Source organism: Mustela nigripes, chromosome 8, assembly GCF_022355385.1.
Source record: "Mustela nigripes isolate SB6536 chromosome 8, MUSNIG.SB6536, whole genome shotgun sequence".
NCBI lineage: Eukaryota > Metazoa > Chordata > Mammalia > Carnivora > Mustelidae > Mustela > Mustela nigripes.
Genome location: NC_081564.1, coordinates 36,093,458 through 36,114,117, shown reverse-complemented (window position 1 = coordinate 36,114,117; position 20,660 = coordinate 36,093,458). Strand labels below are relative to the sequence as shown.

Genomic DNA, 20,660 nt, shown 5'->3' with positions numbered 1-20,660 from the left:
GGACCGAGTTATTAACCTTTGACTCCCTAACTACTGATCAATACTTCCTTTCAAGCCAAGGAGCAAGATTGTATTGTTCTACTTATGAAGAAAGCACTCTCTCTTTCAAGAATACCCTTTCCTTTAATTGCTTACATATGTGTAACATATTTGTGGAGGAGTGACCAGTATGGACTATTGTATCATTGTTCTTTAGCTCTGAGTAGCAAAGGTTCAGTTCAAAGCAAACCATCTCCTTATTTTTCAAGCCTCCACTCCATCTGACTTTATGGACTTTCAGGTTTTGGGGGGCCTATTTTTTCCCACTAAAATATAATCTCTGTCTGTCTCTATCTCTCTCTTCAGTTTTCTCTTTTGTTCACTGTTGGAATCTCAAGTGCCTAGAGCAGCGTCTGGCACATTGTCATAGCTCAGTAAATGCTTGTTGAATAAATTAATGAATTCCTACTAAGGTTAAAAATGGTCAAGATAAAACAGCAGGATTTTTAACAGCAGAAGTCAATCTGTTTGTACCTACTATGTGCCAGCCACACATTAGGTATTAGGGATACAAAGATAAATAAGACAAAGCCCCTACTGTGAGAATGTGGCCCTTTACCTTTCAGACAAATAGGACTTTCTGAGAAAGCTTAGAATAAGTAGCAACATTTTGAAAGCAAGAGTCTTCAGATATCATTCTGGACTGCCAGCTTCTCATTAAAATAAATAATAATAAAAGAATAAAGGATCCAGCAAGTCAGGGCTCTGCTGCTGCCTGCCAGCACTAACTGAAGCGGTCATGGCTGCTCCATTACATGCCTCCCCTCTAACTGTTCAGCATTGATGCTGGGTGGCCACTGTGGTTTCTTTAGGGATTGACATTTTATTGTATTAAAATAAGTAGCCAGTATAAAGTGTACTTGCCAGTTACTCAGGCTTGGGTCAGGCTCCCAGACCCCACATATCACCTATACCATTTATTACCACATCGTCTTGGGCAGCTTGTTTCAGGTGCTTAGAATAGTGTCCAATACCAATGAAACAGTAATTGTTAGATGTATTATTACTGTTATAACTTTTAATCACAGTTGTTGATATAAAGAGGAGAGTAAAATGTTTTTGGTATTTTGGTACCTATCCCCAAAATGTATTCATGGAGGGGAAAAAAAAATTGGAGAACTAAGTATTTGTTGGGAGGAGAGAAGATAATTCCTTGTATCACAAACATTCTGTCTTTACAGTCTATTTGTAAGGTATAAAAGAGAATGAAGGATTGTAAACTTCTAGTTCTGTTAAGTGGTTGGGACTATCTTTATAATCATGTGATTTTTTTTCAAAGAGGCTGAGCTTCTAAATTCTTAATCAGAATCCAAAGTGAAAATATTGACATACATACAAAATAATTTTGCTTACGGAATGAAAGATAGCTGAAGATAAAGCAAGGTGTCTTGTTTTTCAAAGATTTTCTAAGCTATAGATAAGAAGTATATATATATATAATATTTTTTCGTGCATGTATAGAATTAAAGGGCCATGAGAATTTCTGATGTTTAGTTCATTTTACCATAAACTTCCCAAGAGAGAACAAAAATAGAAAGGAAGAGAACCAGCTCTTCTTCAAAAAACAAATAAAGAAGCTTACCAGGGTTATCCTAGGAATTCTAATTCTATAGCAAAGTTAAAACTTTTGTAAAGGGGATATTGTTTTATAATATTTTAACTATTCATAGTAATGGGAATAATTTGATTAAAGTGGAATTACTGATGATTAAAAATACTTTATTTTGTGGAAAAAACTAAATCAAACAACCCTTAGTGCCATACTTTTCCTGGATGGAAATTGAAAAGACATTTATTTCAAGGTGCCAGCTCTCCTTCAATTAAGTACTTATATAAGTCTATGTGACTTATACATTTACAGAGGTACACTAGCCATATACAGCCATATACAGAGGTATACTAACATATGGGGCAGATACTTTTTTAAAAAAGTACTTTTTCTAGAGGATTCAGAAATAGTTATGGAAATAGAATTCTTAATAAGAGGATAAGATATTTATGGGTCATTTTTATTTTTATTTATTTATTTATTTATTTATTTATTTTTAAAGATTTTATTTATTTATTTGACAGAGATCACAAGCAGACAGAGAGGCAGGCAGAGAGAGAGAGGAGGAAGCAGGCTCCCTGCTGAGCAGAGAGCCCGATGCGGGACTCGATCCCAGGACCCTGAGATCCTGACCTGAGCCAAAGGCAGCGGCTTAACCCACTGAGCCACCCAGGCGCCCCTATGGGTCATTTTTAATGTTACGGTTAAAACTAGAGTTTGTGTCTCTGGTTTCTTTTTACAGTGGGGCCCCTACTGAGTGTAGGTGCCTCCATATGTGGAGCTGTTGGAAAACATCTGGCACATTTCCTTTGATCATGTCATTTGGCTAAACATTTGGCCAGTTGCTTTGTCCATTTTTAACCTGCTCAGTTCTTCCTGATCGCTAATCCTTAACGTATCCACAAAAATTCAGAGAACTAGAATTAGAATTAGCATTAGAATTTTTCTGTTGTAGAATTGAATTTGAGATCCCACCTTGTATTTAGTTTTGCCTCCCAAACCTTCAGTCTCTGGCAGTCTGTCCTTATCTCTTATGGCGATTTTGGAGTTTTGTAGGAAGTTCTTCAGTTTGGGTTGGTGAGATGTCTTCTCATCATTAGACTGAAATTATGCATTGTGGGTAAGACTTCCACAGAATGATATTGGGCCATTCTCAAGTGCATCATATTAGTGGGTAGTGATCTATCTTGTTAATGTTGATGTTGGCTCTGATCACCTGCTTAAAATGGTGCCTGCTGGGTTTCTGTACTGGTAAACTATATTTTCCTCTATGTGATTAATAAGTGTCTTGGGGTAAAGGTTTTCTGATTATGAAATGACTCCTGTTTTCTTCTCTAACTTCCTCCACTGATTTTTTTTTCTCAATTCTTCTACATTGATGTATTTTCCCTTCTATAAAGCCCACATTCAGTATTTTCTCTTTGTTTTATCTCCTTCACCTTTAAAAAAAAATCAACCAAATATAAAAAATGGTTCGGTTTTTTCTGGTCCGAGTTCATGAAACCTATTCCCTAATTTTATGATAGTCTTCGGAGAAATTTTATGGTAGTCTTCGGAGAAAAATAGAAGGCTACTAAATTAAATTCTGTGTTAAGAGAGGATAGATGTTAAATCCCACTTTGCTTAGAGGGTATTATTGTGGCTATATTTTCTTAGAACTGTGTTTATACGCAATGGAAACATTTTTCCCTTACCAGTGTTCCTGAGATAGTACCTGAACATATGCAGATATATCATAACTAAAGTAGATATTTGACTTACCTGTAATTAAAATTTCTTCTCATTCTGTCCTTAAACTAAACTATTTCATTTCTAAAGTAATTCCTATTCTCTTTTTCTCAATCTGTGGTCTCTAGATATCAGTTCCTGTGAAGAATAAAAGCAGGGTGTTATGGAACAGAGCCAAGGAAGGCAATAAAATGTCCTCAGAAGAAAATTTTGGAAGTAAAGTTTATCCACTTAAGTGACAAATTTTGCTTTAAGCCTCTTTGGATAAAAATATAAGGTCAGGCATACCCTTAACTAGGGCCGTAACGCTCCTTAATGACTGTCATCATTTAGACAGTATGGTGTTTAAGTTTGCTTGCCTTCATGGTAAATAGCCTATCATTTAGACAGTATGGTGTTTAAGTTTGCTTGCCTTCATAGTAAATAGCCTACATTGGTATATTGTTTTATTTCTTATATAACTTAAATAATATTTATTGTTGTTATAGTCCCCTTTGTTTTCAGGCAGCCTTGAAAACCTTTAGCAGTACTTTTGTTCTTTCTAATGTTGTTTTTAACATGCTTTATAATTTACTTTTCATTAGATAATCAAGGTTGTTAGAACTGTGCAAAGAAAAGACTAAGTTGTATAATCTAACAAAAGATTTTGATAGCACTTATTTCAGTTTCTTTGAGCATATATTGGTTTGCTTGTCTGGATTCAGTTTCTTGCTGTGTTCTAGTTAATTGAGTTAGTGAGTTTGGATACTGTGTCATTTTTCATCACATGAAATTTCATGTGTTCATTTCTTTGTGATTACTAGAGGATGCATTTCAGAATAAACCGTAGCATATCTAAAAGCTTCAAGTTGCTCTTTTCTAAAATGGGAACTAAAAGATTGTTTAACTATATATTCATCTTAAGTATCTGGGTTTATGACACATTCTTTTAGTATCAACTGTGTTATGTCACTCTTTAATAAATTAGTATTATAGATAAAACTATCTGTTTGACAGGTATTAAGTGTCCAAGGGTGGGAGAACATACACTGTCACTTAGAGAACCAGCTGCTTTGTCTCATGTTACTCTTCAAAAGTAATTAAATCTATGCATTCCATTTCTGATCCCTTAGATTACTAGAAGATAACTGCATACAGGCACACAATATGAAGGACAGGAAACCAAAGAGAAAGTAGTATGTAGAATTTTAAAAATTATGAAGCACTTGAGACTTATTTCTACTATTTTAGTAATTCGAAGTTGTGGTGCTGATTATCTTATTTATGAGAGATAAATCTTTGGATCTGTGTTAAATTTTGTGATTAGCAAGAAAGTTTACTTTTGTATATCTGTAATGTATAGAGAAAAGAATTCTTTTGAGGTTTCTTGTTCAGTATTCATTTATGAAATCTATTTAGAAAACACTGACCAGTGCATTTGTCTTTATACAGAGGTCCATCGGTGTATTTATATTTTTAGATCTGTAGAGATATCTGACAGGTGCTTAGAAAAAAATGTTGAACATAGAAAAATAACATTATAGCTAATAATAGGACATTTGATTTCTTCTCTTGATACTTTTCCCTACCTTCATTATCATATCTAAACATTCATGCAAGTAACTAAAATTAGTCTGTGTTGGAACCAAACTCTCATTTGTGTCTGGAGATGAAGTACCAAACAAAGGAGAATAAATAGAAAAGTAAGGACTAAACTTCTTTCCTGAAAATTTCCTTGACAACAGTTTTCACCTGTCAATACATAAAGATCGTTGTCCTATGATGTCATTTCTTTTTTTTAAAGGACTATTTTTATTGACATCTTACTTAGCTTAACATACATTATCATTTAATCTTTAAAACAGTCCTGTTTCATAGGAAGAAATTAAGGCACAGAGAAGCAGCCCATGGTTACACAGGGAGGTAATGATAGAGCGAGGATTCCCATCCAACCCTTCCAGAACTGGTGCTTTTAACCTTTTGTTTAAATCTTGAAACATTATTTATTATGGATTTAGTGTTTTTCTGTCTCAGTTTGGTCATAGGTTAATTGAGAGCAGGAACAGTATTGCTATTGTATCCACCTTAGCAAACTAGCAACTTTCACATAATAGATATTACAAATACTCAGTTTTGATTTAGTCTTTTTTTTTTAAATCATTTTAATTCTGTTCCAATGGAGTAAGTATTCAGTGTGTTAAATATGAGTGGATATAAATAGCTTGAAAAATTTTGTCATCAGTTGAAGCAAGTACGATGTTAGGAATTTTTTTCCTTTAATTTAAAAGAATTTAAATTCTTGCCCCTCATGCAGTCTTAGGTAACAGTATTGTAAAGTATACAAATGTGCTCAGAGGTCATTCAATTTCACCAATAAAGTGAGATCTAAGCAATTAGTAACAAGAAAACTTTCTGTGGTTTTTAGCGGGGTGGGGGGTGCTTAGAGGCGGGGAAGGGCAATTGTTAATCCTTTAATTTGATGTTCTTAGTAACTAGCTCTTAGAATTTTTCATTTTAATTTTATTAACTGCTTTCTTTAAAAGATTCCTATAGTTGAAAAAGTATTTTTTACTTCATTCCTTGCAGTGTGACTCACAACATAAAAGTTCTTTTTTCTTTTTTTTCCCTTGGGGAGAGTGCCAATAGTTTTTTAAATTAAATTATTCTCTTAATTTTAGTATAATTAACAGATGGTGTTATAGTAGTTTCAGGTGTAGAATATAGTGATTCAACACTTCATACATCACTGGTTCTCATCATGATAAGTGCACTCCTTAGTCCCCATCACCTAGGTCACCCATCCCTTTACCCCCTCTCCCCTCTGATAACCATTCCTCTCATTTGTCTCTCTATAGTTAGGGTCTCTGTTTCTTGGTTTCTCTCTCCCTCTCTCTCTCTTTTTTTTTTTTTTTTTTGCTTTTTTTGTTTGTTTGTTTGTTTCTTAAATTCCACATATGAGTGAAATCATATGGTATTTTTCTTTTTCTGACTTATTTTGCTTAGCATTATACTCTATAGCTCCATCCATGTCATTGCAAATGGTAAGACCTCATTCTTCTTTATGGCTGAATAATATTCCATTATTATTTTGTTCATCCCATCTATCCACGAAAACTTGGGCTGCTTCCATAATTTGGCCATTGTAAATAATGCTGCTATAAACATAGGGGTGCATGTATCTCTTCAAATCAGTGTTTTTGTATTTTGGGGGTAAATACCCAGTAAGGTGATTATTAGATGGTAGGGTAGTAGTATTTTTTCAGGGGGTGCAGAGGGAGAGAAAGAATCCCAAGCAGGCTCCAGGCTCAGTTCCAAGTCTGACACAGAACTCAGTCTCACAACCCCAAGATCATGACCTGAGCTGAAATCAAGAGTTGGAGGACACTTAACCCACTGAGCCACCCAGGTGCCGTAGTAGGTGTATTTTTAACTTTTTGAGGAACTTCTGTATGCTGTTTTCCACACTGGCTGCAATAGTTTGCCTTCCCACCAGAGGTTTCCTTTTTCTCCACATCTTTGCCAACACTTGTTTCTTATATTTTTTATTTTAGCCCTTCTGACAGGTGTGAGGTGATATCTCATTGTAGTTTTACATTTCCTTGATGATGAGTGATGTTGAGCATCTTTTCATGTGTCTGTTGGCCATTTGGATGTCTTCCTTGCAGAAATGTCTGTTCATGTCTTCTGCCCATTTTTAAATTAGATTATTTTTTATTTCAGGTGTTGAGTTGTATAAGTTCTTTGTATATTCTGGTTGTTAGCCGTTTATCACATAAGTCATTTACAAATATCTTCTATTCAATAGGTTGCCTTTTAGTTTTGCTGATTGTTTTCTGTGCAGAGGCTTTTTATTTTGATGTAGTCCCAATAGTTTTTTGTTTGTTTGTTTGTGTTTTGTTTTGTTTTGGTTTTGCTTTTATTTCTCTTATCTCAGGAGACATATCTAGAAAAATGTTGCTATGGCCGATGCCAGAGAAATTACTGTCTGTATGGTTTCCTGTCTCACATTTAGGTCTTTAATCCATTTTGAGTTTATTTTTGTGTATGGCATAAGAAAGTGACCCAGTTTCATTCTTTTGCATGTAGCTGACTAGTTTTCCCAACACCATTTGGGGAAGAGACTCTTTTCCCATTGTATTCTGCTTTGTCAAAGATTAATTGATCATATAATTGTAGGTTTATATCTGGGTTTTCTGTTCTATTCTAGTGACCTATGTGTCTGTTTTTGTGACAGTATCATACTGTTTTGATTACTACAGTTTTATAAAATAAAGGATGCCTCCAACTTTGCTTTTCTTTTTCAGGATTGCTTTGACTGTTTGGGGTCTTTCATGGTTCCATATAAATTGTAGGTGTTTTTGTTTAAGTTCTGTGAAAAATGCTACAATGTAAGAATTCTTAATGCAAGTTGAGGAACAACACTCCATGAGAATTAATGGATCTTCCCTATTTTGTCTTCCAATAGTCAGTCAGTTTTTTGGCTTATCCTGATTTGAAGTCAAGTTGGATACCAATCCAGGTCCTGGACCATACTTTTATAAAGATTGGTTTTGTTCTAAATATTTCTAAAAATTTTAGATACTGTAAGATAAGTTGTGGCAATCTAGACCCCTGAGCCCTCCCTAGTCTTAATAGCCCTGATCTGTCAATGACCTTGGAGCAATGGAGAATAGTGACCAAAATTGAGCTGCAAGGATTTGTATGTGGAAAATTAAACCAGGGCCCATTGTAGTCTGGACTTGAATCAGAATGGCCTCCAACTCTGTGCACTTGTGTTTATTTTATAAGGTATTCGTTTTGATAAACTTCAGTTCTTGGGACACTATGGAGAATGGACAGTCATTTTAGTTATATATAAACAGTGTGGTCCAGACTTCTCTCCTAACTGCTGGGTCTTTAGGAGTCTCTTCTAACAATTCTTAACCAGCCAGGGAGTTCAGAGTGTGTTACAAATAGGAATGATGCATCATGAAAGACTACTCATGGGGCGCCTGGGTGGCTCAGTGGGTTAAAGCCTGTGCCTTCTGCTCAGGTCATGATCCCAGGGTCCTGGGATAGAGCCGCGCATGGGGCTTTCTGCTCAGCGGGGAGCCTGCTTCCTCCTCTCTCTCTGCATACTTGTGATCTCTGTCTGTCAAATAAATAAATAAAATCTTAAAAAAAAAAAAAGACTGCTTATGAGTAAGGATTGCAAGGGGCAATCTCTGTGGTACAACATATACGCTAAGTATAGAAGTGTCTCGCTGAGAGGCTTATAAGGAATAACCAACTTTTTGAACCAGACTCGGAATTCATTGTACTGACCCCTGGGCACCCACTCAGGCCCACAACATGGTCTGATGTGTTCTGGAAGCAGTCCGGCTGACGGCAAGGAAATCATGGCAGAGGGGGAAACTCGCTCTCTCACTGGGAGACATGAAGGATATAGAAGTATAGAAGAGGTGGCAACAATTATGAGAATGGCATTTCCTTAGCTTCCTTTCAAACATGATTACAGCTACCTCTACGTTATCTCACTAAAGTTAACGTGGAGAGTCTTAAAAACACACTTGTGGCTTTTCATTGGAATCTTAAAGAAAAACATTTGCTGACCTCAATAGAGTAAGCAATTAAATGGGAAAAGAGCTGACTGTAAGTTTCCGCAGATTTTGTTTTGAAAAACAGAGGATGCCTGGCCCCTGTGATTTTTAACATACCACAACTTAACTTCTCTCCCTCCTCATTTATAAAGCTCAGTGATTACCAGGTCAACTTGGCAACTGTTTTTGTTAGGTTTAAATTGTGCTTAGTTGCAGAAAACTCAACTCTAGAAGACCCCCACCTCTTCTGGTTGCTGGAAGCATGTAATTGGAAAAAGCAGGCCATCCTCTGCCTATTTAAAGCTGTGTCATCCTTTGTGGGGCAGTGAGTCAACACCAGCTAAAACAACATGAGTCAGGCACTGCTTAGAAGAAGCTCAAATGAAGCTGATTTCTATTATGCCAATCTTAAACAAACATGAGACGTATCCAGACTCTAAAATAGTTCTTCTTGTGGGAGTTGAAAAAGATTAGCACCAATTTTCTTTAGAGTCCATGGAGGGACTTTTTTTAATATGTCTTAAGAAGGAACTCTCTTCAGTTAACCAAATTTAACCTGGTTTATTCTCATTCTGTTTCTTCCACTCTCCATCTCCAACATGTTCATACCCAATTCAGATCATTCTTGTTGTTTTAATCTGGTTTCAGAACAATTGAATTAAAATCCATATAGTTACAACTGTAATTTTGAAACTGTTTGCTTATTCTGTTCCAGGATCCTCCAATCTTCTCATTTCTCTGGAGTTTAAAAGATTGCTTTAAGGAGGACTGTAACTGAGGTAGCGAAATAATTTAGAAGGCAAATGCCGTTGTTCAAGTAAAGATGATAAGGAATTGTGAGAATACAGAGGAAAGGGAGCGATGGATTCTTGGGGAAAACAAGCAATGGAGTTGGTGTGATTTGATGATTAAAATTACTTGGGTTTCTGTTTGGGAGTATTTTAATTGAAATTGAGAATTCTGGCAGATGACCAGATTGTAGATGGGGAGATAGTCTAGCAGGTGAAACTTTGAGCTAAGTGTATATATGTACAGCTGGTAGTAAGCTCTACAAACTGGCAGCTTGGGAGGGAGATCAAGCCTGAAAATTCTAAGCTATTTATTCATGGGAGGCTTCCGCATTCAGGAGAGTTAAAACCAGGATTGTATGCAATCTGGCAGGAGAGAATAAAGTATCTGTAGAAATAGCAGTGGAACAAAGACCGAAATCTGGGGAGCAGTGCCAAATAGGGAAGGGCAGTGCACTGGGAGACTAAGAAGCTAGGAGCATTCTGGAAGCCAGAGCATTAGGTTCCACATGAGCAGACAATGTATCAGGAGTAGCTAGATGACCAGTAATGTCAAGACTGAAAATCACCCCCTGGGTCTGGAGGGTGGATAACAGTGAAGATCTTGGCTGGAGTGGGATTAATGAGGGTCTAAAAGTGGAGGCCAGTTTGCTGCAGGTTGGAGAGTAAGTGTGAGGTGAGGAAATAAAGACAGCAAATAGAACCTGTTATAAAAACTTAGCTTATGGGAAGGTGCAGAGAGGAAAAATGCAGACTGAAGGGGGGGTGTTTATAAAAAGTTAACCAAAAAAGCTGAAGATTCAGTCAAAGTCAAGAAAGAAACCTAGATTTCTTTTTTTAATTAAAATTTAATTAATTAGCATATAATATATTATTGGTTTTAGAGTAGCAGTCAGTGATTTATCAGTCTTGTATAACACCCAGTGTTCATTGTATCACATGCCCTCCTTGATGCCCATCACCCGGGTACCCATCTTCCTACCTCTTTCCCCTGAGGCAACCCTCAGTGTGTTTCCTGAGATTAAGAGTCTCTCACGGTTTGTCTCCCTTTCTGATTTCATCTTGTTTTATTTTTTTCCTCTCGTACTCTACTGTGATGAAGCCTAGATTTCTGAAATGCAAGACTTAAACACATTTGGTCCTACTTAAAATCCTTTGATAATAACATGTTTGCATACAGGATAAAACTTTATCCTTAGCCCCACGGCAGTATATAAGCACTGTTAGTACAAGAACGTTCCTGTTTTCTTTATTGCGGAATCCTTAACTACTTTCCCCATCAAAGGGCCTGGCTTTCAGTGGAGTTTTAACAAATGGTTGCTGAGTGCAGGGAATGGAGGCTGAAATGTGGACATGCGATTGCCCTTGGGTTGAGGAGCTACCAGGAAGTCTTCCAAAAAATGCGCATCACTTCTTTTGTGAAGTCTTCTTCCCTGGCTGTCTCCCCCTCAAACCAAGTTGGTCGTGTCCATATTTGCCCCTTTTCTACCTCATCACACACTTCTAGTATTGCACCTAACCCACTACTTAGTAGCAGTACTTCTGTTTGTTGATGCCAAGGGCCATGTCTTGTTCATCTCGTTTCCTGAACTAATACAGTCAAGGTACTGTATGTATGCTTATTGAGTAAATGAACAATTCATTCATTAAATAGAAATAATCTCAAGTATATGGTGATATTTTCAGAATTTGCTATTTTGAGTTAGAAAAATACTAGACGTATAGAAATCTTGGGTTGGTATTCTGTTAGGGAATAGACTATTCTAACCATACATGCCACCTACCTTCTCAGAATCCACTAAATTAACATAAACTTTTGGTAATATGCTATGAAGTAAAGAATAATAAATACAAATAAAAACTGGTGACAATTTAAATGAGTAGTGTGCCTTGACACATAAAATTTTGAAAAAGATAATGAATAGAAGGTAAATATACCCTCCATTGTTTTAAAGATTAAATTTTGCTTAAGGGTTTTTTCACTCATTAAAACATGAAAAATTTAAAGTCCAATTTTCATAATAAAAGCAAAGTTGAACAAATATCTGTTGAGCCTCTGGGTGCCAAATATTGGGTTTGGGGACTAGAACAAATGGTTAATAGTCGGTCCTTCAATGAGACTAGATCAACTAGTTAACAGGTTATTTCAGCTGCCTCTGAAGTACAGAGGCACTTGCTTTAGGGTTTAGGGTAGAAACGCTGCCTCTTCCTCTGTACCCCTAGCATTAGCAGTGGCCCAGTGTGGACACTCCATATTTGAATGGTGAGAAGAATGAAGAAAATTGTGGTGCTTTGGGTGAGCAGAGAAGTTGTAACTGCCACTTGGGGTTAGATTGGTGAGAGTTGGATAGAGGCGTTAAGGAAAGCTTCTGGAGGAGTTGATAACTAAATTAAGTCTCCAAGAAGGAGCACAAATTTCCAGTTACAAAAAGTCACAGCATAGGCCATGTAGTCAATAATATTGTCACGTTTTCTCATGTCAGATGGTGACTATACTTAGGGTGGTGTGCATTTCATAATGTATAGAATTGATGAATCTCTGTGTACCTGGAACTGATACAACACTGTATGTCAATCAAACTTCAGCAACAACAAAAACAAAGAGAATGTGCACAAGTCTTTAGGAGGAATGAGAGCGGGAAGTGTCTTTGGCAGAAGAGCAGGTGGAAGGAAAAGGTGTAACGGCGTGCAGCCAGGTGCTGGTGTCCCTGAAGCAGGCTTAAAGTGAGACTAGCTGGGGAAGCAGGGGCCACTGCATGTGTACTTGGGGTCAACCAGTGAGGCTCAGGCCAAGCTCAGTTCACACCTTTCCTTCTTCATTTGGGTAACGAGGGGGTTCCACTGATGAGTTGACCTCCGGGGAATATTCAAACACTTAAATTCTTTTTTTTTCTCTCTCTCTTATTAAGTTGGAAATGAAGGTAATTAGATAATTCTAGATTTTTAACCAAAACATTGGCTTTAGACCTGTACTGGTTGTATAATAATATGTATCCCCGTCTCATTTAATTTTGCTTGTTTAGTTGATCTCTGTGTTTGCTGTCTGTGCAGTAAGCACAGATTGTTGTCCAGTGTTAGTGGCCTCAATTACTGTAAGTAGAGTTTGGTTTATTTCAACCAAACTACCCAAGCCAGGGTATCAGTAGATCAATAAAATGTTTGACTTTAAGCCTTTCTTTGAAAAATGAGGCCTGTCTAGTAAGGAGAGCTGATTTTTCAGATGATCATAAATTAAGAGGAACATACTTTATTGTATTTTTTGTTCAAGTTTAAAAAGACCATTCATTAATAATTTACTTTTTGGTAAGATAAATTTTATCAATATTATATATACTAGATTTAATATTTCTGATTATATTGGTACAAAATTAGAATGGATTTAATACAACTTGAATAAAGTAGAGACTTCCAGGTGGCGTGTAATCATGTTTTTGTATATTTTCTGTGGTTTTTAATAGTCCAACAAACACACACTTTAAAGGTAAAAGATCTATTTTACCTGTTTCCTCATTTCCTGCTTTTGAGTTTTTTTTTTGTTGGAAGACTAAGGCCCAGACTGAGGTATCTGATGACTTATTGCAAGAATGTATTCGTAAAGGAAATGGTCTTAGAGGCTGGACAAGAATATTCTCTCCATCAACAACGCCCCCACTTTCTTTCTCTTACTACCTCACCCTTCTGTCTGTTACTGTGGAGAGAAAATTATGTAACAACAGTGATCCTAAAAATCTCCAAGGTTTCTGAAGACATACCCCCAAATTTATAAAATTCTTTAATAGTCCCTTAAAAAATGAGGTATATTCAAATACAGAAAAATGCAGTTAAGTATTCAGTTAGATGACTTTTGAGCCTCATAACTACCATCCAAAAGAAGATAATAGAATGTTTCCATCACCCCCAAAACTCTCCATGCCCTTTTGCCCTTTAACCTCCTCCCTGCCAGTTTCTGACTTCTATCACCATAGATTAGTATTGCCTATTCTTGAAAGTTACATAAGCAGAATACTACAGTATATATTATTTTGTGTCTGCCTTCCTTTGGTCAGAGTAATGGGATTTAAACACATCATTCTATCACAGTCCAAAAGTGGTAATAACGTATGTAGAAGTTTTGGTAGTTCTCTTTTATTATTTTATATGGTTGTTATCCAACTGGCCTCCAGGTACGGTTGTTGCATATAAGAGGTATGAGAGCAGGTTTAGGTTAAAACCCATCACAGTATCAGAATCTAAAGACTTCTCTCTCTGTGGCGGATCCAGGCAAAATTAGGGTATAAGCAGATTTATCTTTGGTGCCTGCTCACTTTGCTTTGTTGTACCGAAGACTTCCTTTTTCCTTTTAGTGCCCCCAGGTAGAAGTCAGATGATTCAGTCAACTGACAGTTTGCGTAACACTTCTGGTGTTTTACCTTTTCAGAGCAGATGTAGAATTTTAAAGAATGGTGAACTTCCAGGTCTCATTCAGGGAACAGAGGGGGGGGGCGGTTCTTTAGGGAAGAAGTCACACAGCACAGTGCGCATCATTTGCCAGAGACTGGCAAAGTTTTTCTACAGAAGACCAGTATTTTGGGTTTGCTAACCATTTGGTCTCTGTTGCAACCCTTTTGTTGTTAGCATGCAAAAGGCAGTAAATAAGTCAATAGATGTGACTGTGCTATAATAAAACTTTGTTAACAAAAACAGGCAGTGGGCTGAATGTGGCAGTGGGCCATAGTACTCAGGCCCCTGATGTAAACAGCTTCTTGTTTTGTGTATTTGTGAGGTTTGTGTATCAAGCCCATCATAGCAAAATACAGAGAATTAGTTCTCCAGAATATATAAAGTCGAATGGAATAAGAGGTTGCACCTGTTACAGTCTCTCATTTTTCAGCGAGGACACTGAATCTCAGAATAATAACTTTTCAAGGTCACAAAGAACCGAGACAATTCAGAATTTTCACATCTTTAACTAGTGTTCTTTACCCTATTCAGTTTATAAGTCACATTACCTCAAATATACTATTGGATTGACTTTTGGGGAAACTATCTTAGCTCACATATTTTAAAGGAATAAAAGAGGCACAAGTAAAAATTCAGGTGTTAGCATTCTGAAATTTGAATTAAGAGTTGTTTGAGAAAGAATGAGACTTACACAGATAGCAAACATATTAATGGAAAAAAGGCCAGTATATTAAACACTGTATCCAAATAATGGTTTTAACAATACCAGTGTGTAAAAGAAATAAGTAAAAAACTTAACTGAGGGGCTCCTGGGTGGCTCAGTGAGTTAAGCCTCTATGTTCAGCTCAGGTCATGATCTCAGGTTCCTGGGATTGAGCCCCACATCAGGCTGTCTGCTCAGAGAGGAACTTGCTTCCCCTTCCCTCTGCCTGCCTTTTTGCCTACTTGTGATCTGTCAAGTAAATAAATAAAATCTTAAAAAAAAAATTAACTGAGAAAATAGAGACTCCTAGATCCTCTTTTACTTAGTTCATTCGTGGATTTATCTTTCTCTTTCAATTTCTTTTAAAGCTAACATTCATTGGATGTCTTCTCTTGAAGGCACTGTGAAGGAGCAAAGCTAAATAAGACAGAGTTCTCATGTTTGAGGGGCTTAAAAGGGAGCTCAAGGCAGTTGGGACCCATATCTCATTAAGTTTTGCAGCCTGTGGAGAGAACACAGGACTTGCTCATAGAAAAAAATGGTGTTTGGATTAGGTATGTGGATATATATTATGTGACGTAGGTATATCAGTGTATGGATGAGGGTGTGGGGCAGAGAGGTGGTGTAGGAAGGAGCCAATAATTCTGCTTGAATATATTGAGGGTTTGGTAAGGGAAGTCGTAGTAGATGCCATACACATCTTTCCAGGATTTTACTTGTGAGTTGGGGTTGGCTCATTGAATGAGTTGTTGAAAAGATCCCAATTGTTTCACCCAAAACAATGAAAAAAAGTAAAAATACCTCACTTTGGGAGGCTATCTTCAATTCTTTAGAGATACCATATAATTTGTTGAAGTAAAGCATTAATTTTGAAAGAATCAGACTTAAACATAAACTTTATTCTTTTGGAATTCATGTCATGCTTCCGCCCCCAGTCAAATAACTGATAGAAGCTAGCTCACACATTGGAAGTAGTTGGCTTAATAATAATCATAAACATATGCCAGAATCCTAACGGTTCAGCCAAAGTCCCAGTCTTCAGACTTCACATTTAACAGAGCTGTAGACAGCTCTCACCACAGCTCTTACCCTCCATTAACTTGCCTTGCCATTGGATAACACAGCTGGATATTGTGGATGATAAGAGTTAGGGATGCAGGGCAGGTGGAGGGAGAAGATTCAACTCAACTGTAAGGAAAACCCAACCCCCGCAGGCATTTTGGCAATTCCATGAAGGCAAGAATGTTACTAAGAACAGATTTTGGAGGTCATTTCAAACTTGGTCAGCTGCAGTTAAGCCCATGGCTGCTGGTGCAGTGGAATGTACCCCTATTTGTTTTGGGAAAGTGATAAAGAGATTCAGTTACAGGTTTTCTGCCTTCATGGAATGATGCTACCCCTAGAATAGAATTCTTCACATATCCAAGCATGATTGGACCTGAAATTCAGCAAGTAGTCAATTAAATGATCCATCAGTACCTAATTTGGGGAAATATTTTCTATCCAAGCTGTCCCCCCCCACCCCGGTGTTAGGAGGAATTCACTTAAAGCGAAATTATGAATAGTATTGTCAAAATTATTTGATGAACTGTTGAAGCAAGGTAACTTTTTACAAACTGAACATGTATAGCATATAGTGTCTTTTAATTTGGAATTACTTTTATTACTCACAGATATTTATTTATTTATTTGATTATTTGAGAGAGAGAGAGAAAGAGCACATGAGAGAGCATGAAGGGGTGATGCAGAGGGAGAGGGATAAGCAGCCAGGACAAGGGGCTCAATCCCAGGACCCCAGGATCATGACCTGAGTCGAAGGCAGATGCTTATCCAACTGAACCAGCCATGCACCCCTACTCAAAGATACTTAAATGAAAGACAAAATGATGTATTTTGTTTTCTTGTTACTTCTAGCTTGGGGATTTGAGTTGTATTTTTAAAAATAATATTTTTATCATGTATTTTTTAGCTTTTTCAAGTCATAGAACTCTGAGAATCTGGAGCACCTGGGTGGCTGAGTCTGTTAAGCATTTGCCTTCAGCTTGGGTCATAATCTTGGGGTCCTGGGATTGAGCCCCACATCAGGAGCCTGCTTCTCCCCCTCCCTCTACTGATGCCCCTGCTTGTGTACTCTTGCTTTGTCAAATAAATAAATAAAATCTTAAAAAAAAAAAAAAAGAACTCTTTGAGAACCTAATGAGGGGTGCCTGCGTGGCTCAGTGGGTTGAAGCCTCTGCCTTCGGCTCGGGTCGTGATCCCGGGGTCCTGGGATCGGGCTCTGTGGGGAGCCTGCTTCCTCCTCTCTCTCTGCCTGCCTTCCTGCCTACTTGTGATCTCTGTCTGCCAAATGAATAAATAAAATCTTAAAAAAAAAAAAAAAAAGAGAACCTAATGAAAGATTTAGGTCCTTGTGAAAAGCACACATTAAGTATGTTATATGGATTTGCATGCATTTTTATGTAATCATGAAGCACAGGTTAAGAAGATTTGGTCAAATTGTATTTAAAATTTTCTTTTTTTCCCTCACCTTTATATTTATAGCTTTCATGACCATTTTTATATCCCAAGAGAGCTGTGTTTCCTTAGTACCTAGAGATTAGCTTTGACCAAGTGGAAGACAAATTCACTATAAAAACAAACTTGGCCAACCTAGGGACTGACTAGAATGCCTGCTGTGCGAGAGGCTGCTGTTCGTTTCTGTCTCCCTATATTCAGAATACTTCTGGGTGGCATTGGCACGATGGGCAGTGTCTGTGGCTCAGGCATTTGGACTAGTGTGAGAAAGCTGACTGGGCAGAACCTTGAGTGCCTGGGTTTATGCTTTTAATACCTGTACGAATAGGATATTTCTGTTCTCAGGAGTGAAAAATGTTGGCATCAACATTAATGAGCTCATGGCACAAGAAGGTGCTGAGTTTTAGCCACTTCTCAAGGAAGAGGTAGAGGAAGTGGAAGCCTCTCAGTATTTCACACATGAGGAAATTACACGAATTATTGTCTAATAGGAAGACAAAATAACCCTTTTGGCCCTCACACCCACTGTCCAAGGCCCTTCTCCTTATTGGAAGTTTGCTAGGGCTTTTCTCTGATCCCTGTGCAGGTATGTGATCTGCCCTTGAGACTACCAGTCCCTAGTCTCATGTGCCAATCTGATCTGTTTCCACATTGTCTATTGAGGAGGCCACATTACACTGAAAATAGAGATTAAAGAAAGGTTGCCTGAAGTCTGAGTAGTAAATTATTAGTGAGTCTTTCCTGGAAAGTTAGAGATAACTGCCCTCTCCTACAGACATTCCTTGGTAGCATTACCTGACAGATTTCTGGACAGCACAGATACTCCTCCTTACTAGAGTTTTATGTGCAGACTTGATTCTATACATCTTGTTCATTAAGTAGTTTATAGGAATTAGAGGTCCCAGGGTCCTTAACCTTACTTTTCCAGTGAGGAAACTAAGATGATAAGTAACTCAAGCCTCCAATATTCCAATATTTCTGTAATGTTATTTTTTTTAATATAATTTTTTATTTTTTATAAACATATATTTTTATCCCCAGGGGTACAGGTCTGTGAATCACCAGGTTTACACACTTCACAGCACTCACCAAAACACATACCCTCCCCAATGTCCATAATACCACCCCCTTCTCCCAAACCCCCTCCCCCCAGCAACCCTCAGTTTGTTTTGTGAGATTAAGAGTCACTTATGGTTTGTCTCCCTCCCAATCCCATCTTCTTTCATTTATTCTTCTCGTAATGTTATTTTATGGGAAAGATTCATTACATTGTCTCATATTGTCCTCTTGCCATTCCTTCCTACATACCATGTGGCATCATAACATAAGTATCTCTGTCCCCAGACTATCAAATGTTGTGTGTGAAACCAAACATGAGTTTTTGTGGAAATGCTTGGCACCCATAGATTTAGGAGTATACCCCTTCTCGGATGTTGGGATAGAAGGCATATTCAGAGTAGTGCGGTCAGCCTGCCCTTTGAAAAGGAGTATTTTAATGCTGGAAGATGTAATTATTTTGTACTGGCAGGTTAATCTTGAGTAACAGCTGAAGTGTACATAGCTTCAAAGATACACCCTCGTAAGCTTTGCGCAGTGGCAGTATCGTAGCCAATGAGGTTTATCCGAGGCGCGATTATTGCTAATTGAAAGATACACCCTCGTGTACATTTAAAGTTCAGGGATGACCTCAGGGAGGAAAAAGTATATCTTCAAAATGTCATTTTAATTTTTAAAAAATAATTCATGTTTTCCAGTTTTATTGAGACATAATTGACATACTGCAATGTACAAGTTTAAGGTGTAGAGCATAATGATTTGACTTACATATATTGTGAAATAATTGTCACAAGTTTAGTTCATATCCATCATCTCATATAGATGAAAAAGAAAACAAAAACCAGTATTTTTCAAAACAGGCTTTCGATAAACTTTAGCCCAGTTCTCTTTTCTGGGTTCCTTCTTCTGTCTACTGGACTCTTCTGGTTGGAGAACTTAAACTCATCATGCCCTTGAAAGTGCCCTGTCCTCTCTCATCTCTGGGTCTGTAAACATGATAATAAATGCTAATGTTTATTTAGTACTTCCTTTAAAGTTGACACAGGTCCAAGTACTTTTATGTGTATTAAAGCCACAAGGATCTTACTCCTAGGACGTAGGTACTGTTTTGCTTCTCATTTTACAGATTGGGAAATGACACAGAGAGTGAGTTGCCCAAGCCAACTGTAGTGGCCTCACTCAAAATCTCTGTTGCTGCTGCTGCTTTTTTCTTTTTTTTTTTTTTTGGAAATTGTGGAACAATATACATAACTGAGCCTGTGCTTCTTAACCACAACACTCAGTCCCCTTTTTACACATCCTGCTTCTCTTGCCTGAAGAGCCTTCTCCCGTTCTTCTTTTCCCGGTTAACACTTACCCTCCTTGGTTACAGATTACACTGTCTAGAAAGCCTGCCCTAGTACCTTTAACTTTCCTCTTCCATCTGGGGCCAGTTTATCTCCTTTGTGCTCCCTAGGCCCACTGCAGCCCTTGATTTATTATTCCTGAAATAATTATGATATTGCTCTGTAGCTGCTCCCTGCCCCCATGCTGGACTGCAATCTCCCTGAGAGCTGGAGCCATTATCCTTATGATGTCAGTACCCAGCAACATGGCTTGTACATGTTCATGGAATGGAGGGAAGGGGACAATGTATGAATTTTCTTCTCCAAAACTGGGAGTCAAAATAATTGACTCAGTTAGACTTGATCACAGAAGACAGTTTCTTATAGAATAAATAGAAAATGAAACCCTGAAGAAACACAGGGAAGTGATGATCAAGGTCAGTTTCCACATAGTTAGTTGCTTATATTTTCACTTTTTGTTAAAAAAGAAAAAAAAAAAAACCACATATACCAAAATACAAAAACACAACAACCCCAGGCTTTGAATTGTGAATGAGAAAGGAAATGTTTTTGTTTTTCACAGTGTAAAACTAAAATTTCCATGACCTCATATGAGGCAGTGCCTCTTCTTGGAGATAATTTGTCTCCTGTTAAAATGCAGCACCTAACTTAGGGCTCAGTAGCTTGGGATGTTTTCAGAGCATATCATAGATACACACATGCTCTACAGGGGTGTCTGAAGAATCCACTGGTTCTCTGTGGCAGTGGTCCACCCTAGATGGCACTGCCAGATCTAATAAGAGTAGCAACATTAGAGATTGATTACAAAATACTAGAGGGTTGTCTCTCTGAAATTGTGTATATCGTACTTTTTGCTGTTTAGTTTTCTTTCCTGTTTTTAGTTTGATTTTTCTGTCCTTGAAATTCTCTAGGGTTATAAAGTTAATTGTCAATTGCTAG

The 20,660-nt window shown here is 37.5% G+C and overlaps 1 protein-coding gene and 1 pseudogene across 3 annotated transcripts in view; both read left to right on the top strand.

Annotated features, from left to right (window-relative positions):
- ARHGAP28 (Rho GTPase activating protein 28) overlaps positions 1-20,660 on the top strand; it is a 205,675-nt gene that overhangs the window by 2,098 nt on the left and 182,917 nt on the right. The window lies entirely within an intron of this gene.
- On the top strand, positions 18,902-19,079 carry LOC132024082 (U4 spliceosomal RNA; annotated as a pseudogene).